The 25,495-nt window shown below is 38.8% G+C and overlaps 1 long non-coding RNA gene and 1 pseudogene across 1 annotated transcript; one reads left to right on the top strand and one right to left on the bottom strand.

Annotated features, from left to right (window-relative positions):
• Positions 1-4,102: 4,102 nt before the first annotated feature.
• LOC145766564 (zinc finger MYM-type protein 1-like) lies at positions 4,103-8,082 on the bottom strand (annotated as a pseudogene).
• A 1,270-nt stretch (positions 8,083-9,352) lies between these two features.
• On the top strand, positions 9,353-10,650 carry LOC145767595 (uncharacterized). Its single transcript, XR_014288817.1, has 3 exons — positions 9,353-9,569; positions 10,222-10,344; positions 10,536-10,650. It is a non-coding gene; the product is annotated as an uncharacterized LOC145767595 (long non-coding RNA).
• Positions 10,651-25,495: the final 14,845 nt, after the last annotated feature.

Genomic DNA, 25,495 nt, shown 5'->3' with positions numbered 1-25,495 from the left:
GCCAAGTCTACGAAAAAGCGTACCGGCTCAAGCAAGACGTTTTTGGGATATGCAGAACACATTGCACTTCTCTGAAGGCATTGTTTTTTCAAATGAACGTATCGTTGTTCCTTCTAAGTTACAATCTGAAATGTTGACTTTAATTCATGAAAGCCACTTAGGTGGTGAAAAATGTAAATCTAGGGCAAGAGAACTGCTTTATTGGCCTGGAATGTGTGCAGACATTGAAGATGTTGTTGCAAACTGTCAAACTTGCGGCAAGTATCAAAGATGTCATCAGAGAGAACCATTAATCTCTCATGTGATTCCGAATGGACGTTTTATTAAAGTTGGAACGGACATAATGACTCTTAATAATGTTGATTATCTTGTTGTAGTAGATTATTACTCCAAGTACCCTGAAGTAGTGAAACTAGTTGATAAAACTGCAAAAAGTGTTGTTAATGAATTGAAACAAATTTTTTCACGTCATGGCATTCCTGAGGAAATTGTGTCGGATAATATGCCATTTGGTAGTAAAGAGTTTTTACAATTTGCCAGCAAATGGGGTATTAAGTCCACAACATCTAGCCCTGGTTTTAGTCAAAGTAATGGCCAGGCTGAAAGAACTGTCCAAACTGTCAAAAATTTGATGAAAAAAGCGTATGATGATGATACTGATCTGTAGCCTATATTGCATTGTTAGAGTATCGTAACTCGCCTATTGCTGGATTGCAGTATTCACCTGCACAAATGTTGATGAGCAGAAGACTACGTACAAAATTGCCTATCGCGACGAAGTTGCTTGTACCGCAAATTGTTGACGCTTACGATGATTTGTGTAACCGGCAAAGTCGTCAGAAACACTATTATGACCGTGGAACTAAGTCATTGCCTGTATTGAAAAAGGGAGATGAAGTACGTTATCGTAAAGACAATTATTGGGAAAAAGCTATGGTAAATAATGAAAGAGATGAGCCTCGTTCGTACGTCATTGAAAATTCTCATGGACAAATTAGACGAAACCGGCGTGATTTGTACAAAGCTTGTAATTCAACACCTGTACGTAACTATGATTATTTAGATGACATAGTTTCATCCAGCTTCCCACACAATGCTCAAGTGTCATCCACACAGAGCAACCTAGTGTCCCCACCAAATGAAACTACTCCGCAGGTTGTTGAGAATACTCTTAATCGCACGACACGATCTGGCAGACATATTAAGACACCTGCGAGATATCGTGATTGAATTATTTATACCGTGCTTGTGATTTGTTATCAGTTGTGAATGTCATTAGTAATGCTTAAGAACATCCTGCAAGAAGGGAGGTGTAACAGATAAGCAATACTGCCTCATGTGGATTTAACACGCTCCACTGATTACTGCACTGTGCCGATCAAACCATTCATTATTATGTGATGTTTACAGCTGTGGTAGGTCACCAGATTTTAGAGTAAATGAATCTGCCTTCATCTTGATTTACGAAGAGCCCACAAAGATCAACTTACCGTTATACGTAAGTTATGAACATTACAGGCCACGACCCTGAATGACTTCTTGTCTTATTTTTAAGCGCCATCGCCAAACATAGGGGCCCACTAGTGGATTTCAGGGAGGAGGACGAGATGGCGCTTACACGGCCCTGGCTGCAATTGGGATCTTACTGGGGATTAACATGTTGTGGCTACTGATGTGATCGATTACCGAACTGGCTACCGCGATTTGATCCTCATCCTCGGAATGGGAAAGCTTTTTTGAGAGCTTAATGTTGGCAATTTCGCATACCTGTAGATTGTGTAGATAAAGCTTTGAACCATTGACGCAGGCACGGTCACTGAGATTGACAGGGTGGAGTTTCCGGTAGTTGTTGCCGAGAAAATATTGCATACACTAGGTGCTGCTGAATGGAGAGCAACCCTGAAACGCGTTGCTCAAGCGCACACCCGGAGAGCCGAACCGGCGCCGCTTGATCTTGAGTGGGGTGCATAACCACTGAGGTAAAGTCTTCAGGCTACACAATTAGTGTGAATGCCAGATCAAAAATAGCATAGGTCGCTATAGTAGCTTAGGCTATACAACTGAGGTTATAATAGGCATTCTGCTGTGAGATTTTAAAAACAGTTTATCATAATTAAATTATAAAAATTTATAACGTAGGCTATTCTACCTTTATTTGCAAAAATTGTTTATATTCTAAGTGTAGACTACGTTTTACCCCGGCCTATGACATTTTGCATCATAGCCTAGTGCAGTGGTTCCCAACCTTTTTTATCCGGTGGACCCTTTTAATCGATATTCAAAGCTAAATTCCCCCCGATAAATTTAGTTTGTTAAAAACTCGTTTACATTAATATTTTAATCTAAGTCTTGGGAAACTAAACTTTCACTAGTAATAATCCTTTTAGCCTGTAGGCTAATATTCCTTTTCATGCTAAAATAATTTAATTAACGAAGAACGTTGCTGAAAAGTATTTTATTCAAAGAATAGGCTACATTCAAAATATAAGAGTCAATGCATTTAAAAGTCTGTGTGAAGCTTGTGATTTTTTTTGTTTTGACAACTCATGAATGTGGTAGAAGAGTATTGGAAAGAGCACAACGAATATCATTCTCCACGTCTAATCTGTTTGTCTGTTTTGTTTTCATTTGCAAGAGTTGAAAAACCTGATTTGCATAGATAAGTGGAAGCAAACGAAAAGATACTTCGAATAGCTTGTTCTGCCACTTTGAGATAGGAATTACACATTAATGGCCAAAATCCAGTGATTGATTTTTTTTACATAGGTTCAGTCTCTTGCGCAAGAATCTATTTTGAGTTTCAAAAATTTATCTTGCAATGTATTGAGAAGTTTTTCCATCAACAATGTAAATGAATTTCGTATTAAATCAAGCTCATCATCATAAATTTCAGGAAAATATTGAATGAATTCCAGTTCTAATGCTGTGAGATGTTGCAAAATCATTCTTTTTCCAACTCTGGAAGAACTTGTTCTTTAGACAGACAATCGATAACAACTTAATAACATTGAATTGCATAATTCAAAATTAATACAGAAATGAAATAAATACATAATTTCAAACGTTTTCGGCAAAACTTTCTGCCCTCTTCAGGAAAATATCTTAATTCATCTAAACAAAACAATTATTCGTGAAATGTTAATAATAAATGGCTGAAATTCAATAAAACTGCACTGACCTGCGTACAAGCAACAACTGACGAACAAACACAAAAGGTGGTAGCAATCTGTCATAATTATGCGGGAGTGTGGTTATGAGACAAGATAGTGAGCGGACAACATAACATAAAATAAACGTAAGCTAATACAAATTCAACAAAAAAGATGCCCCTCCAGCGAATAATTGTTTGTTGAGCCTGGGGTTGTGCTGCTTAATTTGGAGTGCCTCATGAATTTTAGTTTCAAACTCTGATTGACAGTTGCGAATTATCTTGAATGAATCTAATGTAAATTTGATGTTGGAACAAATATTGCAGTCATAAATGTGGTCTTTGATTGCACTGTGTTTATTGATGTCTGTTAAATTTAGGTGTTCCGTTCCGTTGCTCTTGTTACCAAGTGTCTTGTGGACATACCCATAGGCGCCGACTTTTATTTTTGCACGGGGTGGCGGATAGCACAATATGGCAATTGGCAACCTAAAAACTTTCAAACTGCATGTTTTTGTTTGATTTTTATTAAGCGTGTTTGGTAGATGCAATTGTCTTTTCACACCTGATTTTTAGCTCGATAATTTACAAAGCAACTTTAAAACAAAGTCTAAACTATCTCGGACGAACTCTCATAAACAAACGGATAGCTTTATTTGAATCTCAACATGCACTCAGATTTCAACATAAACTAGCAAGGTAAACGCCCACATAGCTGCGGCACTAAACGTTTGAACTTATTGTTGGAACTCGAGTTTTGAAGTGACGCAACGCTATCAGGAAAGCGTATTTAACAGCAGCCAATCAATAGATCATGGAAAACGCATAAGGCAAAATGCGAAACACAAGGTACAAACTTAAAAGGCAAGTTCTCAAAAGAATTAAAAGTTTAAAGACACGTTTCCAATGTTACAGTATGTCGTGAATTTTATTGTTACGTTGCTGCTCTGACACTTAACATTTGGCAAAAGTATTTTTGCGCACAGCAGCTCTGTCAATCCAACTGTTAATCAACTGGTCAAGTTGTAACTGTGAAGCTTCAGCTTGATAAACATTTAAAATTAGGACGTGGTTCAATTGCTGTTGCGTCATGGTAGATCGCAAGTAGGTTTTTATGCGCCTGAGTGCACTAAACGATCGCTCCGCCTCGCAGGTGGTGGAAGGCAACGATAAATATATTTTCACAATGCAGACCACGTTTGGAAGCATTAATGAAATTGTTTCATTGCTTGCAAATAGATCAAGCAGTTGCGACATAGTTGAAACAAAAATCTGTTTTTGCTGTTGAAAACTTTCCAGCTGTTGCAATTCCAGACGCAGAAGCGTTGGGTTTATGTCATCTTTATATGTGGCAGTGACATTTTCAAAAGCAGCTCTGTTCTCTTCCGATGCTTGATCCTTAGCAGGAAACTGGCAGTCAGTGGAGAGGAACCTCAGCCAAGACATGCAAACACTATCAGCATACCTCCAGAAATGGAAGCTACAGCTCAGCAAGTCAAAGACAGTGTCGGCGGCCTTCCACCTTAACAACCGGGAGGCACAGCGTGAGATAAACATCAAGATTGATGGGGAACGCCTGCCCTACTGTGCCGAACCTACATACCTTGGCATAACCCTAGACAGGTCACTCACGTACCGCCGGCACTTAAAGTCACTGCGCAAAAAACTATCTACACGCGTCGCACTTTTGAGGCGATTGGCGGGTTCCGGCTGGGGAGCTGGTGCTAAAACTCTTCGTACAGCTACCCTAGCCCTTGTTCATTCCACCGCTGAGTACTGCGCGCCGGTCTGGTGTCGTAGTTTTCACACCCACCAGATTGATACCGCCATCAACGACGCACTGCGTACTGTGACTGGATGCCTGCGTCCCACTCCAACGGACTGCCTACCCATCCTAGCAGGCATCCAACCCGCTGAGCTACGCCGTAAAGGAGCCACGATTTCTCTCGCTCGCCGCGCTTTGGACCCCGACCATCTCCTCCATGCAACACTCAAGAGACCACCACCTATAAAGCAGCGGTTGAAATCAAGACGCCCCTTTGTGCCTGCCGCACAACAACTCCTTAAGAACGCAGAAGAACTTGGTTTAAGTGCGGCACACTGGACGAACCACATGTGGAACACGGAGTGGCAAAATCACACCTCCACGCTTCGTGACTTCATACCCGACGCCGATCCCCGTCCACCAGGGATGTCCCTCGCAAGGCTTGCGTGGGTCAGGCTTAACCGCCTGCGAACTGGCGTCGGCCGCTTTCGTTCGGACATGCACAAGTGGGGCCTGGCTCCTTCACCAGAATGCGAGTGTGGTGCCACGAAACAGACTGCAGACCATGTCATTCACCACTGCCTAATCCACCGGCCTCCACACGGTGCGCATGGTCTGAGAATCCTGGACGACGAGACTGCTGAGTGGCTGAAGATTTCCTGCCCTCCAATCTAGCCTGGAAAGATCGCTCATACGCCATCATCATCATCCTTGGCAAGCAGAACTGTTTCCATGTCATTGATCGTTTTCATGTCCTGCTGTGAATAACGTGACAAAAGTGAAGAAGAACACTGTTTAAATACGTCTAAATAAATGCTTTGGTAGTAAGCATCTACGGTAGAAAAAACCGGTTGCTGTTGCTGGTCATCGAAAGATCTTGCAGTACGTCTACCACGGCCACGCGGCAAAGATGGCAACTGCAAACCCATATCAACAGCTGATTTTTTACATGCGTCGAACAACGCAGATGCCTCACTTTCTGTTGCTGCATTCCAAGAAACTGTTGATGATACGGCTTCCAATAATTCACGTACCTTTCCGACATTGATCCCGCGTTTCTGAACAGCGATATGTACAGGGCTTAAAATAAGCAAAAGCTTTTGCAAGACACGCAAGGAAAAGTAAACGTCAAAATTCTCCATGGATAAAACATGGCTAATGGCATTGTTTCGAGTGACAGCATCCATGCCATCTTCTTTCGATGCTGTGTCAAGCCAATCTAGTATGACCTCATACTGGGAAAGAAAAGCATTTACGGCTGGGAGCTGCATTACCCAGCGTGTGGTACAGAGAGGGCGCAATGAAGGCGAGGAAGAAGATTCATTTATCTTCATGAAATCATTAAATTTCGCCAGTCTTTTCGGAGATGCTTTTATAAAATTAACAACAGCACCTAACACTGATATTGCATGCAGTCCTTGTTTAGTGGATTTGAAGCAATCTTGTGCGATCAGATTTACTTGATGACCTGCGCAATGCAAATAAAGCATAGTTGGGCGAGTTTCTTTAAAGCGAGCTTGCACACCTGAAAGTCTTCCTGCCATGGCAGCAGCTCCATCATACCCTTGACCTCGACAGAGGGAAAGGTCAAGGCCAAGAGAAGTCAATCCATCAGATATTAGCTTATGAAGAGTCGCCGCATCAGTGCACGGACACTCGATTAAACCGAGAAGTGATTCATGAACTTTCCATATTTCATCTGTATACCGAACACATAAACAAAGTTGTTCTTTAGTAGTAACATCTGTTGTTTCATCGGCCATGATACAATAATACTTTGCTTGTTTGACATTAGCAGTTTCATTACGAAGCACGTTGTGAGCAAGCATTTCCAAAATTTCGTTGCATATTTCATGGCTTAACCATTTGTACCGTTGACGGTTGAGTCACTTCGCTACGTTTGAATTGTATTCTCCCAGGAGTTTCATTAATTCGCAAAAATTTGAGCGATTGTCAGTGTGACCACGAACAGCAATGCCTTGCCGACCAAGAAACAAAAGACAATTGAATACTGCTTTGATAGCATCACGATTTTGTTGCATTTTTTTACATGTCTTTTCGGATAAAGCAATTGTAGCTTGGAGACCTTGCTCAGAGACTAATTTCGCTTGTGTGCTATCCTTGTGAATACCACTATCCCCATGTTTTTTGATACCTTGTTTTCCTTTCTTCCAGTTACCATTCCCAGTTTCTGTCCAAACTTTTACAGAGTTCTGAATTAATGGAGTTAACGACGCCACATTTACTTTGTTGTGCGAAATTGCCCATTTGCAAATCGGACAGAATGCTCTATCTTTGCATCTATCGTATTCTAGCCACGGGAATTCGCTCTCCCACGATTTTTGATAGCTTCTCCCTTCAACAGCGATTATCCTGCTCGTGCTCGGTTCTTCTACCTCCCTGATCGTGCTAACGCCTTCTGGCAGTGGCACACTTTCGTTTCGTTCAGGCGTTTGGTCACTTTCATGCTGGCTGAAATCCTGACTAGACGCAACAAAAAATGACTCAATGGAGAGCTGCAATTTTGAACGCTTTTTCGGTGGCATCTTTAAGCTGAATAAAACTGGAATGTCGGCGAAAACTTTTACAGGACGACTTTTCGTAATTTTTTCTATGATGTAACAAGCAACTCCTATGTTAGGCCAATAAATTCCCGCATCAGACTTTTACAAGACGACTTTTTCGTAACTTTTTCTATGATGTAACAAGCAACTCCTATGTCAGGCCAATAAACTTCCGCATCAGACTTTTACAAGACGAGTTTTCGTAATTTTTTCTATGATGTAGCCTAACAAGCAACTCCTATGTCAGACCAATAAATTCCCGCCTCACAGTTTGTCACGCATTGACACGCAATATTACTGCATTAAGTAGATAACAAAGTAGAAATTAAAGCATGAAGTAGATGACAGTACACTCCAATTGAAATCGGAAAATAATTCAAAATCTTGAGTATATAATTGAAAAAGGTTGCTTTCATTATTGGAAATTGGCAGGGGGTGTAGCTTTCCTCGAATAGAATTATGTAAATGTCTAAATTTGCAGAATGTTAAAACTGCTACTTTACTAAGTGCACTTTTCAAACAAAACGCAAAAAGTTTCGAAAATTGCATTTTTTTAATGAAACTTGAAAATAGACATTCATTTACGAGGTGGAGCTATCAATCATTGAGATAATTTTATTTCCAAGTATTTTATAGCTGTCATAATTTATAGCGATATTATGAGCAGTTTAAAATTTTTCAAAAAAATTTTTGAGGGAGGCAATGGAAAGATCGTATGTTATTGATTAATAAATCCCATTGTGAACCTAACAAATGTAACAATGACTAATGACAAGTAACCAGTGGCGGCTCGTCTATAGAAACTGCAAAACTGCAGCACCCCCTGCACATTTCAGAATTTTATTTTTTTTATTAATTTCACGTTTTTTTTTCATTTTCTCTATAGATCCTATCGACTAGAAGTTTCATAATTTCTGGATTTTAAAAAGTATTATGATTTTTCAATTTGCATTTTGAAGTTGTTGTTTATGCTTAGTTTTTTGTTTGTTTTTTTTCTCATAACTTACTACTTTTGTAGGGCATGATATTTTTTGATATTTGAATAAAATCACAGCAAATCACTTGACTGTCGCAGCAGTAAACAACTTTATGTTTTCATTTTTTACGGAACTTAAGCTTATCCTATTTTAACGCATATCTTGGTTTCAACGTAATGCCGATGTTTGACATTTGTCACATTAAAAACACGGGAAGCAGCTGACTCGATGACTAATATAGTCTTTCGCTGCTTCCTGTCTGTTGTAGATTCTAGTTATGGTGCTATTTTATTTGCATTGTCTATATTTTGTACCGTATACTTTTCTCGCAACAGACAAAATAAAAGGTTTCTCTCTCTCTCTCTCTCTCTTTTCAAGTTTTATATTTGGAAGCTCTGAACTGCAAGCTCTGCAGTTGTGATTTTATAAAAGAAGAACAAACAGGAATCGTGACGTCATTTTTGGCTGAGGTTGCTTTAAAACTCGACGATACCGAACTGCAAATTTTGCAGTTGCTGGTTAGGCTAACTATTGTTGCAAGTATACTTCATCGTTTTCAAGCACAATGTTAGGTGGCTGTGACTGATGCTGTTACATGGTTAGACTAATATGCTTTGCTTTCTGCACAAAAAGATAAAGCTTAGACTAGGTTATCTTGATTGAGCTTAGACTAGGACCTAGTCACTAGGTTATCATTATTGTTCTTACTTAATTAAATTTAAGCTAGGTTCTTTGTTTACTTGCGATAATAAGTTAAGGTCAAAGATCTAGGGGTGTAACTGTAAGAACAACGCAACTTCTTAATTGGCTAGATTTTTTTATCAGCATTTTGCTGAGCAGGGTCTGCCATATTTACATTAATTCCACATAGCGTTGTTATTTTCAGGCTGTGTGTTGATGGTTTATAAGTGCTAGTCTAGTTGTGCAGCAAGCTGTAGACTGGTAGAAGGATAGGTTATGACACGGGAGGCTGCAACGTGGTGCTGTCAATGTGAACTTTCATCCTACAAACAGTTAATAAAGTTCATGAACATTTGGAACCCTTAAAATCCTGCCTTGATGAAATACACTACAGTCTACATCAACTACTGATCATACCATTTCAGAAGCAACAGGTATTTTGCATTACCTAACCAACAAAAAATTCCTCTTTTGGTTGCAGCTTTTTTATCAAATAATGTCTCATGTTGAAGTGATTTTCAACCAAATGCAATCTCGAGATATTGATGTGTTCAAAGTACATGAATATATAAGCAATTTCAAAAGTGCAATTTCCGTGATAAGAAACTCAAAAGTACCGTACTGTGAGAATTCTTCAAAAACACTTATGGCTGAAGCGAAGGAGGTGTGTGACTGCATATGTGTTGACATAATGGCTAGATATTGCTTCACCAAACAATTAGTAACTGCAAAATTGTTCAACAAGAGAAGCTTCAATAGCTTTAAGAATAAACTGCCCATACATGAGGTGGCAGTAACTGTGGAAGCATATCTTATCATAGAAAAAGAAAAGTTTGAAACTGAACTTGCAGTATTCTACAGCAGATTGGACATGCATGAATATTCCGCGTTATTTGAATTATTGACATTTATTCAGAGATGCTCTCAGTGAAATTTCCAAACTGTTAAAAATCCTCCTAATTATTCCTATGACCACAGCAGAGCCTGAACGCTGCTTTTCGACATTAAAAAGAATCAAAACTTTTCTGAGTACCATCAATCAAGAAAGGCTCCAATCATTAAATGCTCTTGCCGTCATTTCAACAGAGAAAAAATTCTTCGTTACCCAGACATTAACGACAAAGTCATCATTTTGCTCAAAAGTAAACAAGAAGAATGGATTTTGTCTATAAATAAGCTTGGTTCCAGTTGACATGGAGCAGTTTATTTGTAAGTAACTTATGTTTTGTAGTTTATCCCACTGTTTACCTTTGTATGCACCCTAATTATAGCCTGCATAGTGCATGTGCAGCATGCACTGTAGGAACTTTGTGTCTTTTGTTTATTTGTTATTCATAGTAATAAAATAACGGATCATAAAATAATTTGTCAGACAAACCACAAGAAATCTTGTATTTCAGCGAAAGAAAAACTTTGCTGGATCATCCATGGCCTTGACTGAGTCCCTCACTAAACGGAGTGTTCAACTCGTCAACGATGCAAAACACCAATTTGGGAAAAGAAATGTCTGAACAATCAATAGCAACAGTTTTGTATTTATTTATTCACAGACACACATAATCAAATCTTCAGAAGCCATCCTAAAGTTAAGTATCGTACTGATTAATTAATCTTTTTATGTTTTGGGTTAGGCCTATAATAGCCTATGCCTATCTAATTTGTTAAAACTGGTAACTATTTACAAAACAGTGCTTATATACATATTATATATATGATATTGCAAATAATTTTAACCAATGTATATTATATAGGCTAGATTGTCACTCTCCTGTTGGACACTTCCTTTTTACTTGTAAATTAGGAGAAAAAATCTGCTTTGAATTCATCATATTTTTTGTCCCAACAATGGTAGTTGTAGCAAGATCCGATATCAATTGAGCAATAGACCGATCCATCGCCTAGCAACGCTCAGCCAATCAGAGCGAAGGAGAGCAAGCTATTTTTGCTAGCCCATTATCTAGCATTGCTTTTATGCAGTTTCTGTCACATTTATGCTGTGATTTTTTAGAAGTAGAATTTTCTTCTGCGGTACTTGCAGGTTTGACAGCAAATACCTATTTGAGATGTCTTAGAAAACTTAAAATCGGAAACCTGCTGCAAATAATGCTTTCTAAGACACAGTTTAACTGGGTTGTTAGAGCCATGCAGTGTTATCAATGGTTTAAATAGTTGATTATATTTTTATAGAAGAAGTTATATAGCCTGGATGGTGTGCTGTGCTGCAACTGCTACGTTGTTTGTTTGAGTTGTTACAATGCACTGGAGTGAAAAATTAATCTATAGGCCAAATCTTTTAAATGAAACCCATTTCTTAGCCTGCAAAGAGTCAAAAGTGGCTGATTTTCCAAAGACAATTTCAAACATTTTTCTTTGCATTTTTTGTATTTAATGGCACTTGTAACATTTTGCGTCAAAAAATCAGACAGGGTTTTAAATTGCACGTGACTTAAACCAGTATAATATGCAAACAATTCACTAACAGGAGAATTTAAAATGGATCTTGCACTAAAAAATGACCCTTCTTGCAATTGTAGCAAAAGAAGAGATTGCGATTCATGTTGCATTTTTAGAGCACAAAGTTCTTCTTTCAAAGCTTGATTTTCAGTTTTATTTTCAGATTTTCGTTATTTAGCAATAACGAATGTGCTACTATTGAAAAAATCTACAATTTTACACCAGGTGAAGCACACCAAAAGATTAAAGCAATAACAAGAAAATTCCAATCAATACAGAAATCTGGGTGTTTAAAGTCTAAATCAGGTGAAATACTTTTGGAAGAAGACAAGATCCTTAACAGATGGAAAGAATACATTGAAGAGTTATATGGGGACCCAGAAAGAACAACAAAACCGTTTAAATTCTCTGAGCCACTTTCAGGACCAACCATCTTAAAAAGTGAAATAACATTTGCTTTAAGTAAAACAAAAACAAACAAAGCATTAGGCCCAGATGAAATAAGCACAGAAATGATAAAAGTACTAGATGACATTGGCATTGACGTACTCCACGCACTCTTCAACAAAATATATGACACCGGTGAAATTCCAACTGATATGACAAAATCTATTTTCATTACAATCCCGAAGAAACCAGGCACAAGAGAATGCGAAGAACATCGCACAATTAGTCTGATGTCCCATATTATTAAACTACTGCTGAGAGTCATCATGAACAGAGTTAGAAACAAATTACACCCAGAAATAAATGAATGCCAATATGGGTTTATGCCTGATAAAGGAACAAGGAATGCGGTCTTCATTCTGAAAAACCTCGCTCAAAGATCAATCGAAATGCAAAAAGACCTGTACTTGTGCTTCATCGACTATAAAAAAGCTTTTGATAGAGTTCAACATAATGAAATGTTATGCATGCTCGACAGAATTGGAATAGACGACAAAGATCTAAGAATCATTCAAAATTTATATTACGAACAATCAGCTGCTATCAGGATAAATGATGACTGCAGTGACTACACGCCCATTCAGAAAGGAGTAAGACAAGGTTGTGTGCTATCACCTGACCTTTTCTCATTATACAGCGAAATAATTTTAAGACATATTGAAGATGAAAGAGGTATTAGTATTGGAGGAAACAACATTAACCACATACGATATGCTGACGACACCGTTTTGATAGCCGACTCGGACGTAAAACTGCAGAACATATTAGATATTGTGTGTACGAAAAGCAAGATATTTGGCATGGAATTAAATAAAAAGAAAACAGAAACATTGGTCATAACAAAGAAAAAAGCAACCGAAACTCCTATTTGTAATTTATCACTTAATGGAACAATTCTTAAACAGGTCCAAAAATTCAAATACCTCGGTACTATGGTGAATTGGGATGCAAGAGACGAAACAGAGCTCAACATAAGAACAGCCCAAGCAAAAGCAAGCTTTCAACAAATGAAACCAATTCTTTGCAATAAAAATATCTCTTTCAAAATAAGATCTAGAGTTTTAAAATGCTATATTTATCCTGTTTTTCATTACAACTCTGAAACCTGGAATATTTCAACAAAAATGGCAGAAAAGATTAATGCTTTTGAAATGTGGTGTTTCCGTAGAATGCAACGCATTTCATGGCTGGCAAAGAAAACAAATAAAGAAATTCTACACCAAGTGAACCAAACCAGAACTCTGTTAAAAAGTATGAAAACCAGACAATATAAATTTCTCGGCCATGTAATAAGAAAGCAAAAACTGGAGCATTTCTCTTTAACTGGTAAAATTTTTGGAAAGCGGGCACCTGGCAGACAAAGACAAACACATCTGGAACAATTTAACGACAAAACAGAAACAATTATCCATGCAACATATAATAGGAACATTTGGTCTAATTATTCATCTGAGGCCGTCGATGCCTGGTTCAGGCAAGGCAATTGAAGAAGAAGATTATGAGCAAAATGTTCCCATCTATTAGGCCTACTTCAGATTTCCTATTTTGTACCAACCTTTCAGAAAAAGCAATTTTTTTGTTTCAAAGTTCTAAAAGTCCACATTTTCAACTGCTCAAAATTTTTATTTTTTTGTCCTGAAAACACCAGCAATGGCATTTTAGAGCATATAAAGTGCAAAATTTTCTGGGGGGACATGTCCCCAGACCCCCCTAGGAAGCTCGCGCCTTCGGCGCTCGACTGTTCGTGTCACATTATGACGTCATACTTACCATCAACATTTGCAGCACCCCCATCACCAAAGGCCACGAGCCGCCACTGCAAGTAACAAATAAAACGATCCCAACAACAACAAGGAAAAAACTCGTAGCCACGTGTTGCGTAATCTTCACGTAGCTTGCTTGATGTTACGCGAGTATCATGCTTGTGACAAAAACAATCATTTTCTTCCCAATACTGTATTGGTTCACCTTTTGCTTTACGTTGACTTGAAGCGAAAACCAATGATCAAAAAAAGATTTAAACGTCCGTTCAAATTACATTTATTTGCAGTAAGTAATGTAATCTAAACGGGGTGGCTGCCACCCCGCCACAACGGTTACGGGGTGGCGTGGCCACCCCGTAACCCCGTAAGTCGGCGCCAGTGGACATACCTATGTATGTCATGTTCGTGTCGCACGAACAAGTGAATTTGTAGACAATGTTGGAACGAAGAAACTGCGGAACGGGAGATTTCAGCGAAAAATATCTACTGATTTTAAAGGTTTTGTACAGAGGAACAATGTCGATATCAAATTTACACTTAAAGAGTTTAGATAGTTTTTTAGCGCATACGAGAGATTCCTTTCCTAGGAAAGGTATGGATATAGAGTTCTGGAAATTTATGACGTCAGTATTCGATAAAGATATTGAATTGAAACGTTGTAAAACCTTATAAAAAAACTGCCCGGGATATCCATTCGCACATAACATAGATTTAATTTTGGCGATTTTATTCATGTAGTGGTATTTGTCTGAGCAGATAGAACGAGCACGATTAAGCAAACCTAACACCAACCCAAATTTCCATTTCATAGGACACACTGCGTTGAAATTTAATAATAATCCAGTGTTACTAAGTTTTCGCCAAACCCATGTATCAAAAGTACTTTCGTTAATCTTTAGTTCAACATCCAAGAATGGTATAGTTTCTCTAGCTTTTTCCACTGTGAATTTTATGTTTTTATGTTGGAAATTTACCACATTTAGAAAAGTTGAGCACGAATCTTCATCATCAAAAACAGCAAAAATATCATCTACATACCTAAGATAAAGTTTCGGATGGAAATCTTTAGACTCTTCAAGAATTTTTGCCGTGTTCTTTGCCGTCAACAACCAGCACTGATGATAATTCTTTAAACATGGTAACATGTTCATTCTAACTTTTCTATTTCAATTTTCAAGTTTGCTGGTGAAAGCTTCCAAAGCATCTTTAAATGCTGAGCGGTAGCCTACTGGCATTTGCTCCTGGAAGGGATAACCCAAGCCAGGCTGGTCGAAATGTAGAGGCCAGACAAAACGTAGTCCCCCACGACCAGGACAGCAAAGCTTTCTAGTAGGCTACCTTAAGACAATCTCCTAATGACAGTGACATAAATCAATCACTCTCTTCCAACCTGCCTTGAGCCAGCATGGAAGCAGTAGCCTACAGCAGGGTTGTCAGACAGCTTTTGAGAAAAAGAGCCAAACAATGTTGAAAAAAGGGCCAAACTGAGTAAAAAAGAGCCAAATTGTTCAATAATGTTAATAACGTTGCTAATAAAACATAATAACGTTAACAACGTTTATAACGTTACAATATTACAACAACCACACAGTCTACATTCTACAAGAACAATTCTAAATCTTCATCTTCTACACTCTACAGTGTTTCCACTCGAATCTTTGGCATTGGCATAAACATTGTCAACTAAATACTGTCTAAAAAATCGTAATAACACTTTTCAGTCTCAATTTCCCGAAGATCATATACTTAAATAGCTAGTTTGGTAGTATGTGCCAACTGCTTCCAAAAAGAGCCAAATATTGAAAACAAAGGGCCAAGGGGCCAAACAATTTTTTTGGGGGCCTACTACCTCTAAAAAGGGCCAAATTTCACAAATTTGGCCCCAAAAGGGCCAATCTGGCAAGCCTGGCCTACAGTTTGTAAGTTCACATGGTATCAATATGGGTTATAGGTGAATTGTTCGTAAACAGTTGTTCGTAAAACAATTGTTCGTAAACAATTGTTCGTAAAAGCAATTCTTCGTAAAGCAATTCTTCGTATACATCAATTCTTCGTATAGGTGAATTGTTCGTAAACAGTTGATAGGTCAATTGTTCGTGAACAATTTTTTGCAACAGCAAGGTTTGTCTTGCAATTTCCGATGAAGGTGCATAATGCAAATTTTCCTGAATAACCAAGTTACGACGACATAAACAAATAAGCACAATGAAAAAACGCATTTTTTGTTATTTATTGGAATATAACAATTGTCTGTGTTTAGCAATTCTTTGCTTACACTACCAATACTCCTTTAAGTAACTTCGTACAAATTGTCCACGAGCGAAGTTTAATATGAAGTAGGCCTATTGTGTGCAATTCCACCAGGGATTGGAAACTCTATCAAGTGCTATACATCAGTAGCGTCATCACATTACTACGAGTCTACCACTACAGAAAGATAAACAAAATAAAATACCGACTAAAAAATATACAAAATTCGATTTTACAATAATAATACAAAATGTACACTCACATTAAAACTTAATTAATGTATAAAAGTTCATTTACGCTGCTCGAAAATAAAAAACAATGAATTCAAAAAATGAATGAATACAACGAGTCCAAAAACCGCCTACTGTTGTTCTTTAGCATTTTGCATACTGCAAATCGGATCAAAAGTAAATGAGGAGTGTTCAGCAATCAGTGAAATATGCTGTTGTATCATCAACTTGTTCACAAACCAATCCAGTACGAAACCAATCCGTTTACGATGTCATCAGAACTAAAACCAATAGTCATTCTGGAAATTTTTTAAGCAGCAAACAAAATACAACATGACTGCACTAATGGAATACGAACAAATAAACAAACCAGGCATGCGTAGACCTTACAATTTACAGCAGGTAAATTGATTGTTATACTTTTGGTTGTTTGTTTAGTCTACTAACTTACTTGCTGCCATGTGAGGTCAATTTATGTGATTATTTATCACAGCAACGCACAAAGAAAAGTGACCCTACTGATGTATAAAATGGTTTTCACTTCCACAGAGTTTCCAATCCCGTAGTTATAGATATCCCTGAATTCCACGCAAGTAATCACAAATTTCATCATCTTGAAAGTCTTGACGCCAGGTTCGGACGATTCTAGTTAGTCTTTCTGCACTGTCCTTGTACTTCTTCTTTGGAGGGGGTCCTGCCTGGCCACTGACATACTGTTCAATGCGAACCTCATTTAGGTTTTGCTCTCGCTTGATTGCAGATATGAACTTCCAAATATCTGGATGATTTGCAGATACCTGGAACATGAACCCTCTGTGCCATCCTTCAATGCTATTATTAGTTTTGGGAAGGCCACTGAGGACGCCATCATAGCAGTTCCACATTTGAATTGCAAACATTGGAGGACGGCGCCCTTGACGACGATCTGGGCGCCCAACCCAAGTGTCTTCAAAGTAGTCAATTACTGGCTGAGCAACATCTGGTAATACATTCCCATCGTTTTTCTCCAAATGCACTGGCACAAATGGAAGAACCAGCCACGGTGAGTTGAAAGTGGGTACTCTCTGCTTACTGCATTGACCATGGCGATCTCAAAGTCAGTCATGATTGTCTCTGGAACAGCAACAGCAGGTAACAACTCCATGAATGTATGTCCCTCTCCTTTTGTCCCCCAGCAGGGCATACACCAGAGGCACTGAAGTGTTTTCCTTCAGTCCGTTTATTGTGTAAAGCTGTTCAAACAGTGAAGGCACTGTCTTGAAGGTGCCGTCAGCATACCAGTGCTTTGAACGGGCAAGGAGCTGCAGATTTCTTTCAGTGGCACAATCATGTGTTTAAGCACAATTAGCACATCTCTAGCATATAGGCTACCCTAATTGATTGTTCGTAAACATATGTAACTGTTTTTTTAAAAAAAGCTGTAGCCTAACTTTTATGAACATTTGTTTACGAACAATTAGTATTACGGTCAATTGCATGCCCGAAGAATTGCTTTAAGAAGAATTGCTTTACGAAGAATTGCTTTTACGAAGAATTGCTTACGAACAATTGTTTTACGAAAAACTGTTTACGAAGAAAACGTCGGACACCATCAATATGTCAATGGCGCATGGATACAGATAACTCATGCTCAGTGGCGTACGCAGGGGGGGGGGGGCATTGGGCCATGCCCCCCCCCCCCCCTGTTAAAAATGTTTTAGTAGTTAACGACGTAGATTAAGGCATTTAATATGTTTTGCATTGCTCTGTCAAAGCAATTACTGTAACAATGTTGTGTTATAGACTAACAGGGGTGGGGAACCTGCGGCCCGCGGGCCGAATGCGGCCCGCGTGACTTTTCCATGTGGCCCGCGTCAAAATTTCTTTACCCAAAGTATATTGGAACAACAGCTCAAAAGGGACTTAATAATTATTCGCTATCTCCGCTTGCAGCAGATTACGCATCAACATGGGTTACTTGACAGGGTTCCATGTGATTTTATGAGCCGTACTGCTTCCATGCTGGCTCAAGGCAGATTGGAAGAGTGTGATATGTCACCAGAGTCAACAAAAGAGACTTAAAGCAAGATTGTTGGACATAAAGAGTAAAGAAATGAAGTTAGATATTTTTGCCTCTCCTTGTAATGTGGTTGCAACTGATATTCCTAGTAACTTCCAACATGAAATAGTAGAGCTCCAGAGTGACGGTACGTTGAAAGCGATGTAAGTTTACCAAAACATTCCACTGCTCAACTTTTATCAACGCTACATAGCCTAAATGCTGATGATTTTTCAGTCATGCGGAAACATGCTTTGAAATATGTGTCTCTGTTTGGAAGCACCTACTGTCGTGAGCAATTTTTTTTTCCAAATTGAATCTAACAAAAATTCGACTTCGCTCCAGACTGACTGATAAAAACGTGATGCAGTTAAAAGTTGCAACATCTTCCGTGTCCGCAGACATCACACGACTCACCAAAAATAAAAACTTTCAGCCATCCCACTAGCTGTGAAAGTGAAATAAATCATTGTCTACTTCGCTGCATTTTTTATCTGTAAATAAAATTTCGAAATTTTTAGTGGCCCGCCTGTGTCATTTCTCATTTTATGTGGCCCGCAATACTAAAAAGGTTCCCCACCCCTGGACTAAGCCAATACGAAATACATGGCCCAATCCACCTACCCCACCCCAGGTATGCCAATGTAGCATAGTGTTCTGTAAGCCTATTATAGTGATTAGTGAGAGAGAAATGGATAAAGTCTAAACTAAAACCATACTGGGATATCATGAAGACGTCTGGGATATCAATGGCCAGTGGCATAGCCAAGGGGATTGGGCCTTGAGGGTTACAACCCCACTTTGGCACGCGTGTGACGTCACGATATTGAGAATGATGCTTTCAGTCTCTTTATGCCTGGGAATGATGGTTTCAGCCTAAAAAAAACTTGCCTAATTTTAAACAAAACTACATTAAAAGAGCGAGTTTTGCCAATACCAAACATTCAAACATCTCAGCCAGGAATTAACGACAAGAAAACATAGAGACTTAGCTTTATTTCCGAAAAATGCCGAAGAAAACATGATCTTATCCTTTTGCTATGCCACCTGACAGCACCATTTTACAGGAATATTTATACCCACATTTTTGTTGAAGATACTCTCAGAATGCACCAAATTTAAAGTAATTTTTCAAAATTTTCTGGGGGAGGCCCCCAGACCCCCGTCGCTGGGTGTCGTCTTAAGCAAAAACGCCGTCGGGCTTCGCCCACCGGTCGTCAACCTCCCCCCCTTTCAAAATTCTTGGCTACGCTACTCTCAATGGCCCCCCCTTGAGAAAACCCTGCGTACGCCACTGCCCATGCTGATACGCAATCAGCTTTAAACGGAGATGGCGATTGAATACAGTAGCCCAGGGGTGGGCGAACTACGACCCGCGGGCCGCATGCGGCCCGCGAGATCATTTTATGCGGCCCGCCGGCACTTGCAGAAACTACTACTCATCACTTATTGTTTTAATTAAACAGGTTACATGACAAAATATTATTCCCTTTACGAGTGTGTTTTTCTCTTACGTCAGTCGCGCATGTATTGCAACATGCTCTCACGCATTGTTTGATCATAAAATACAAATACGGTAGCGGCTACGGTAGGCCTACCAGTACTTCTATTTTCCTCCAAATAGCTTTTCATTGTTATTTGAGACGCACAGTTTAATGTTTTCTACTTCGACAGGATTTTTGTTAAAAAATAAAAGATTTATATTTTTACTCTGTTAAAATAATGAGTGCTGATAAGAAGCGAAAGATTGAAGACGAAAGTCGTGTTTTCAATAAGGGAATGGACTGTTAAATAGGCTACTATTTTATCGAAATTGGGAATAAAGCAGTTTGCTTGTGCCGTGAGTCCGTGGCTGTTTTCAAGGAGTACAATTTAAAAAGACACAACCAAACCAAAAGTTTGTGAAAAACTGTGAACAGTTGCACAAAATCTCATTAACTTTTGTGATGATGATTGCATAGCTTTAAACGTAACTGAGTGTGAAATAAAAAAATTGTGTTTAATATGAATATGCGTTTATTTACACACCGGGTAAATTTTTCTATTTTGTAATGAAAGTGTGCGGCCCCCCGGCTGCAACATTTTTTTCAAATGTGGCCCTCAGTACAAAAAGTTTGCCCACTCCTGCTGTAGCCTATATAGGCTACCGTATATTGGTGTTTTTCCCTTTCAACCAAATAAGCAAGGAACCTAATCCATCTGTCATCATATTCATTTAGCAATGAAACAAATTCCAATTATATTTAAAGGTTAAAACATAATTTAAGCCCGTCTCTGAGCTCCAACACTCGCTTGATTACGTTTCCTCTTCAAAGCTATCGAGTATTTGCATGAAAAAGGAGTAGGCCTACGTAGGCTAATGGTCTGCACCCATGTCAGTGCACAGTTGCTTAAATAATCGGGAGTTAATCTAATAATAACTTCCTTTTTAACGCTCTAGTCTAGGCCAACTTACTAGGCTTAAAAAGGTTTACAATCCTAAAACCACATTCCCCCCAGAAAATTCCTCCCCTAGTGGGGAATTCCCCACCGGTTGGGAACCACTGGCCTCTGAGTGCATTTTGTTAATTAGCCTAGGCTTAGTTGTCAAGATCAAGCTTCCCCATATATAAAAACAGAAAGTTCCGTAATAGGCTATAGCCTATGTATTAGGCTCTAAATAAAGCTTTCATCGCCCTAAAACAGTTTTTGCAGAATTTTTATTCAAATAAAATCAAACTAATTAAGAAGTGCATCCGGGCTGTTTTCAGGTCTCCAAAGCAGGCTAGCTATCTGTTTGAAAACAATCTTCAAGCGTAAAAAACTATTGTAGGGGAAACTCGTGTAATTTGGACCCCTTAAGCAAAATCTGTGATAATAACGAAAGTCCTTGATCGATTTCTTCCAAACTTCACTTGTTTATTTACATACATGAAAGGTACAACATAACGAAGTATCGGGCTTAAATCATTTAAACTGCAGGTAGCACTGCCAAATTTAATTTTTTCATGTGAGGGTCCAATTTACACAACGGTTGGGTAAAATGGACCCCTTCCATTCCTGGCCAAAACATACAACTTAATATACAATTTTATTCGGATAGCACCTAACATCACTCTATAAGTTTCTAATTCAATGGCACTTGCAGGTAAATAGTCAATTTCATCTTTTTCAAATAAGGGGTCCAATTTACACAGTGTGATTGTGCAAACTGGACCCATCGATAACTCACAAAAATAGAACATCCCATGCACAAGTTTTTGTTACAAAAACAGAAACACACATTTATGAACAGTTGTCGCAGTAATTAATAGGCTAGCCTACTTGGAATCTTGAATATCAGCACACGCTTCATGGGCCCATTCCTTGCATTTTTTACACTGAATCCAGTCTTCATTTGTGGAATCTCCACACACCAGGCAGATGGAATTTTGTTTGTTGTCTGTTTTTCTTCCCCTCTTCTGTTCAGTTTTTTGCGCACCACCTCTTTCCTTTTAGGTGTTGCTATTGTCATATCACTATCTCTTGTTTTCAGAGTGTTTTTATGAGGAGAACTTGTCAAAATTGTGGCTTTTGATGATTTTCGCCGTTTAGTATCAGGATTTACACATCGGGATCGCTTTGGTAGAGGGCTGATATCTGTTACAGATACATATATGTTACAGATACATCTGTTACAGATATATATCTGCTAACATACCTAAAGTTTAATACCCCAAGAAAATAGTTCATGTTATCTGCCTCCACGTGTAATTTGGACCCCTGGGTCCAAATTACACATTTTATCGGGGTCCATTTTACACAACCCTAAGTTAAAATTTCTTTCAGGCTCGTCACTAACATCTCAAACTGAGAGTCTAATACTGTCATGGTACAGTATCTGTGAATGTTGTAGTTGTCTCAAAACGTTAAAATTATTTTCCTACCTGCCTCTGGCCTCCGAATATATCAAAATAACGCATGAACCAAAATAAGATCAAGCACCCCTAATAGTTTACTTGCGTTTTTGTAACTACGCCACAAACGAAATGAGATCAAACGCAACTGCTACCGCGTGGTCTTGCTAACCTCTTCCATGTCACGTGATATTCGTGACGTCACCTACCGCTATTAGTCTCAAATCAGCCGGGGTCCATTTTACACGAGGGTCCAATTTACACCACTTTCCCCTATTTTTTGGGCTGATAACTTACAATTAAACCTACCGTCAATGTGTAGTTTATAAGGCTACCATCGATATGTCTGTTTTGCAAGGTGGATCAACATAGCAACTGTCTTTTTGTTACTTTTACTCATAGAAATTGTTAAAAAAAATTCACTACCGTAGCCTTTTTTCTAAATTTTTAAAAATTCTATTAAGATGTTGCAATTATGCCATATATTAAACTGATTGTGTTACTTTGGTATAATGCACGTTATAACGTCCGCGTTTTGTCGCGACTACCTTTCTCTAGACCTCTGATATGTTTGACATACCATAATTATATTGTTTTTTGTTGGGATGGTCAGAAATAAAAACAAACTGAGCTGAAGCAGCTCAAGAACATCTGTAGCCTAATTACAAGCAGAAAGAAAGTAGCCTATACAGAAAGCCAACTTTTTTGAAAACATGCGATCAAATCCATTGTCTACTAATTTTGAAAGCAGACCTATCACCAGGGGCGCCGGAACGATTTTTGACTGGGGGGGGGGGCAAGATTACGCAAAAAGGGCACTTTTGTTTACTAAAAGGTCATTTTTTTTAAGTTTTACGATAAGATATAGCGATAATGCTAATCTATCAGCCCACTATGTATTGAGTAATGATAGCCTACAAGTGTCCGGTATACAAAGAAGGAAATCATGCTATGACATTATGTTATAATGATGTAATCTACTGTCAAGCCTTAAAGCAGCCTGCGGCCATAGCCGCTAAGTAGTGCTTGAATGACCACCGGTGCTACCTCCGAAATCGGCCAAGTTTGGCCGCCGGTCTCTTCTAGCCATTTATTCAATTTTGCAATAGAATGATCTTGGATTAACTGTCGAAAATATGTAGTATCAAAGAGTGACGCAAAATTAGGTCAGCGCTTCATAATCGCCACTGTTCCATTGTGCAGGAATATTTGTTATTGATGGAATATATCCATCTGCGATCACCAGCGCCGTAAGTCTTGTTTGTAATTCCCGACGTTTATTTTAACAAAGTCTTACTCCGAAGTGCTAATTTACATCGGCTGGCAATATTGTCGTTTTTATGTTGATTCAATGTTGTCGGACATTGAATCGTTGTTAAAAAAGAGAACTAGGTTAGTTGACATCTGAGGGGAAACATTTTTTGATCATATTTTACAAAAATTGGGCTTCTTTTAGTAATGTCCTTCACATCATTGAAATACTTATTTTATTACCTTGCCGTCATCGTCAACACATGTCGAACATTGTTTTTCGTTGCTAAAAAGAATTCTAGGGGAGTGGCGAACTTCTTTAAAATCAGCCACATTGGAGACACTCGTGCGAGTGTCGTTAGATGGTCCCGCAGTACTGGATTACAATCCCGATAAAGCAGTTATTGCGTGGTGCAACAGTTCTATTGTAGGACGTCGCCCAGGCCCAGACTTCAACAACGCTAAGTGATCATTTTAGCAATGTTGCAAGTTTAATTCTATTTACTTGTGCTATCGTTATTTTTATTTTTGGCCTCAGAGGAGCTCCCGGTAGGCCACGATGGCTGCCGCAAAAAAAAGAGTTTTAAGGCCTGTACTGTGTTGCAAAATTTTGTGCCGTATGTATTATTTGGAGGCAAAAATGAAAGATTATAATTAGGCTAAAAGCAAATAGCAGAAATTTTTATATTGCAAAATGTGCAGTAGCTTTAAAAGGGCACCATTGCCCCCCCTGCCCCTCCATCTGCGGAAAAATGGAGGGCAGGGGGGGCATTCGCCCCCTCTGCCCCCCCGCTTCCGGCCTATCACATTTAAGTGGACAGTTTTTTTATAACAAAAAGCTGAGAAAATTATTTCAAACTCTTTGCCGCCGAGTAGGCTATGGCACGAAAGTTTTCAATCTACTTTGTGTAGAATATTTGTTCAAGTAATTTGAAAGTCAGCCTATAAAGCAAAAAAAATGTTATTTTTATAGACAAATGTCCGTTTAGCCCCACTTTCGTCGGCATAATTGCTTTTTATTGTAAACTCATATCTGGTGCCGCAAACTTTCTTAGATCGCTGCACTTCTTGCCGTCCGCTTACAAGGCCAGTGGGAAACTTCTTACTTGGACACCTGAAGCAGTTTTTGCTCAAACGAACTCATCCATGTCCTGAGAATGCGTCCCCACACGTGATGCTCCGACATTTCTTGCTGTAGATGCATCACATTGGCTGTGCCTTACAACCGACCATGCATGACGATTGCCGCCTGCACAATTATGCCCAAACCTCTACACAACGCAATTGCTCGTCTATCGACTGCTAAATTATTGGTAGTAAGCTTAGGTATTCACATGGCCCAATGCTCCCTCTCCCCGCCATGCGTACGCCACACTGGATGCAGCAACACGCTGTCACATTTTAAAAAGATGCCACAGCGCTGAATGTGCTGCATTCACTTACAACATGTTCATGCGAACCAACACAGTAAAAAGTCACACTTGTACTGACTTCTACATATGTAAATGTGAACCACCAAAATTTTAGAGGGCTATGTTTTTTTGGCCGCCTCCTCCGGCTACACTTTGCTCACAACCAGCAACTAAGTTTTTTATGAGAGCAAAAGCCATGCAGGGTGCACAATATTCTTAAAAATGTATTTAACTTAGTCCTTTGTTGTTTATTACGCAAACAGAAACTCAATAGATGGTAAATTTTGAAAACATCATAGGCTATTTCAAGCATGATAGAATAACATCATAAAATCTTGACATGAAAACAAACAAAATACTTCACACAAATCCGTGCCCATTTTGATACCGTTTTCACTTATTTCAACGTAAGGGGCACAGTAAAAACTGCACGAGAAACTGAGGGCAACACCGTAGCAAGGAAAACTGAAAAAAATTGCTGACGTTTTATGAACTGTATTATAGTTCCAATGTAGGCTACCCATACTTTGAATGGATATTGGATATGGACAACTAGAAATGAAAAAGTAATGTTGAAAATATTTATCAAAAGTGAAAATATGATTGTTTTCATAGCACCCTCAGTGATGCCGAAACAGCG

This window comes from Aplidium turbinatum, chromosome 3, assembly GCF_918807975.1.
Source record: "Aplidium turbinatum chromosome 3, kaAplTurb1.1, whole genome shotgun sequence".
NCBI lineage: Eukaryota > Metazoa > Chordata > Ascidiacea > Aplousobranchia > Polyclinidae > Aplidium > Aplidium turbinatum.
Note: the sequence above shows the minus strand (reverse complement) of the source record. Positions and strands in the feature narration are given on the sequence as shown.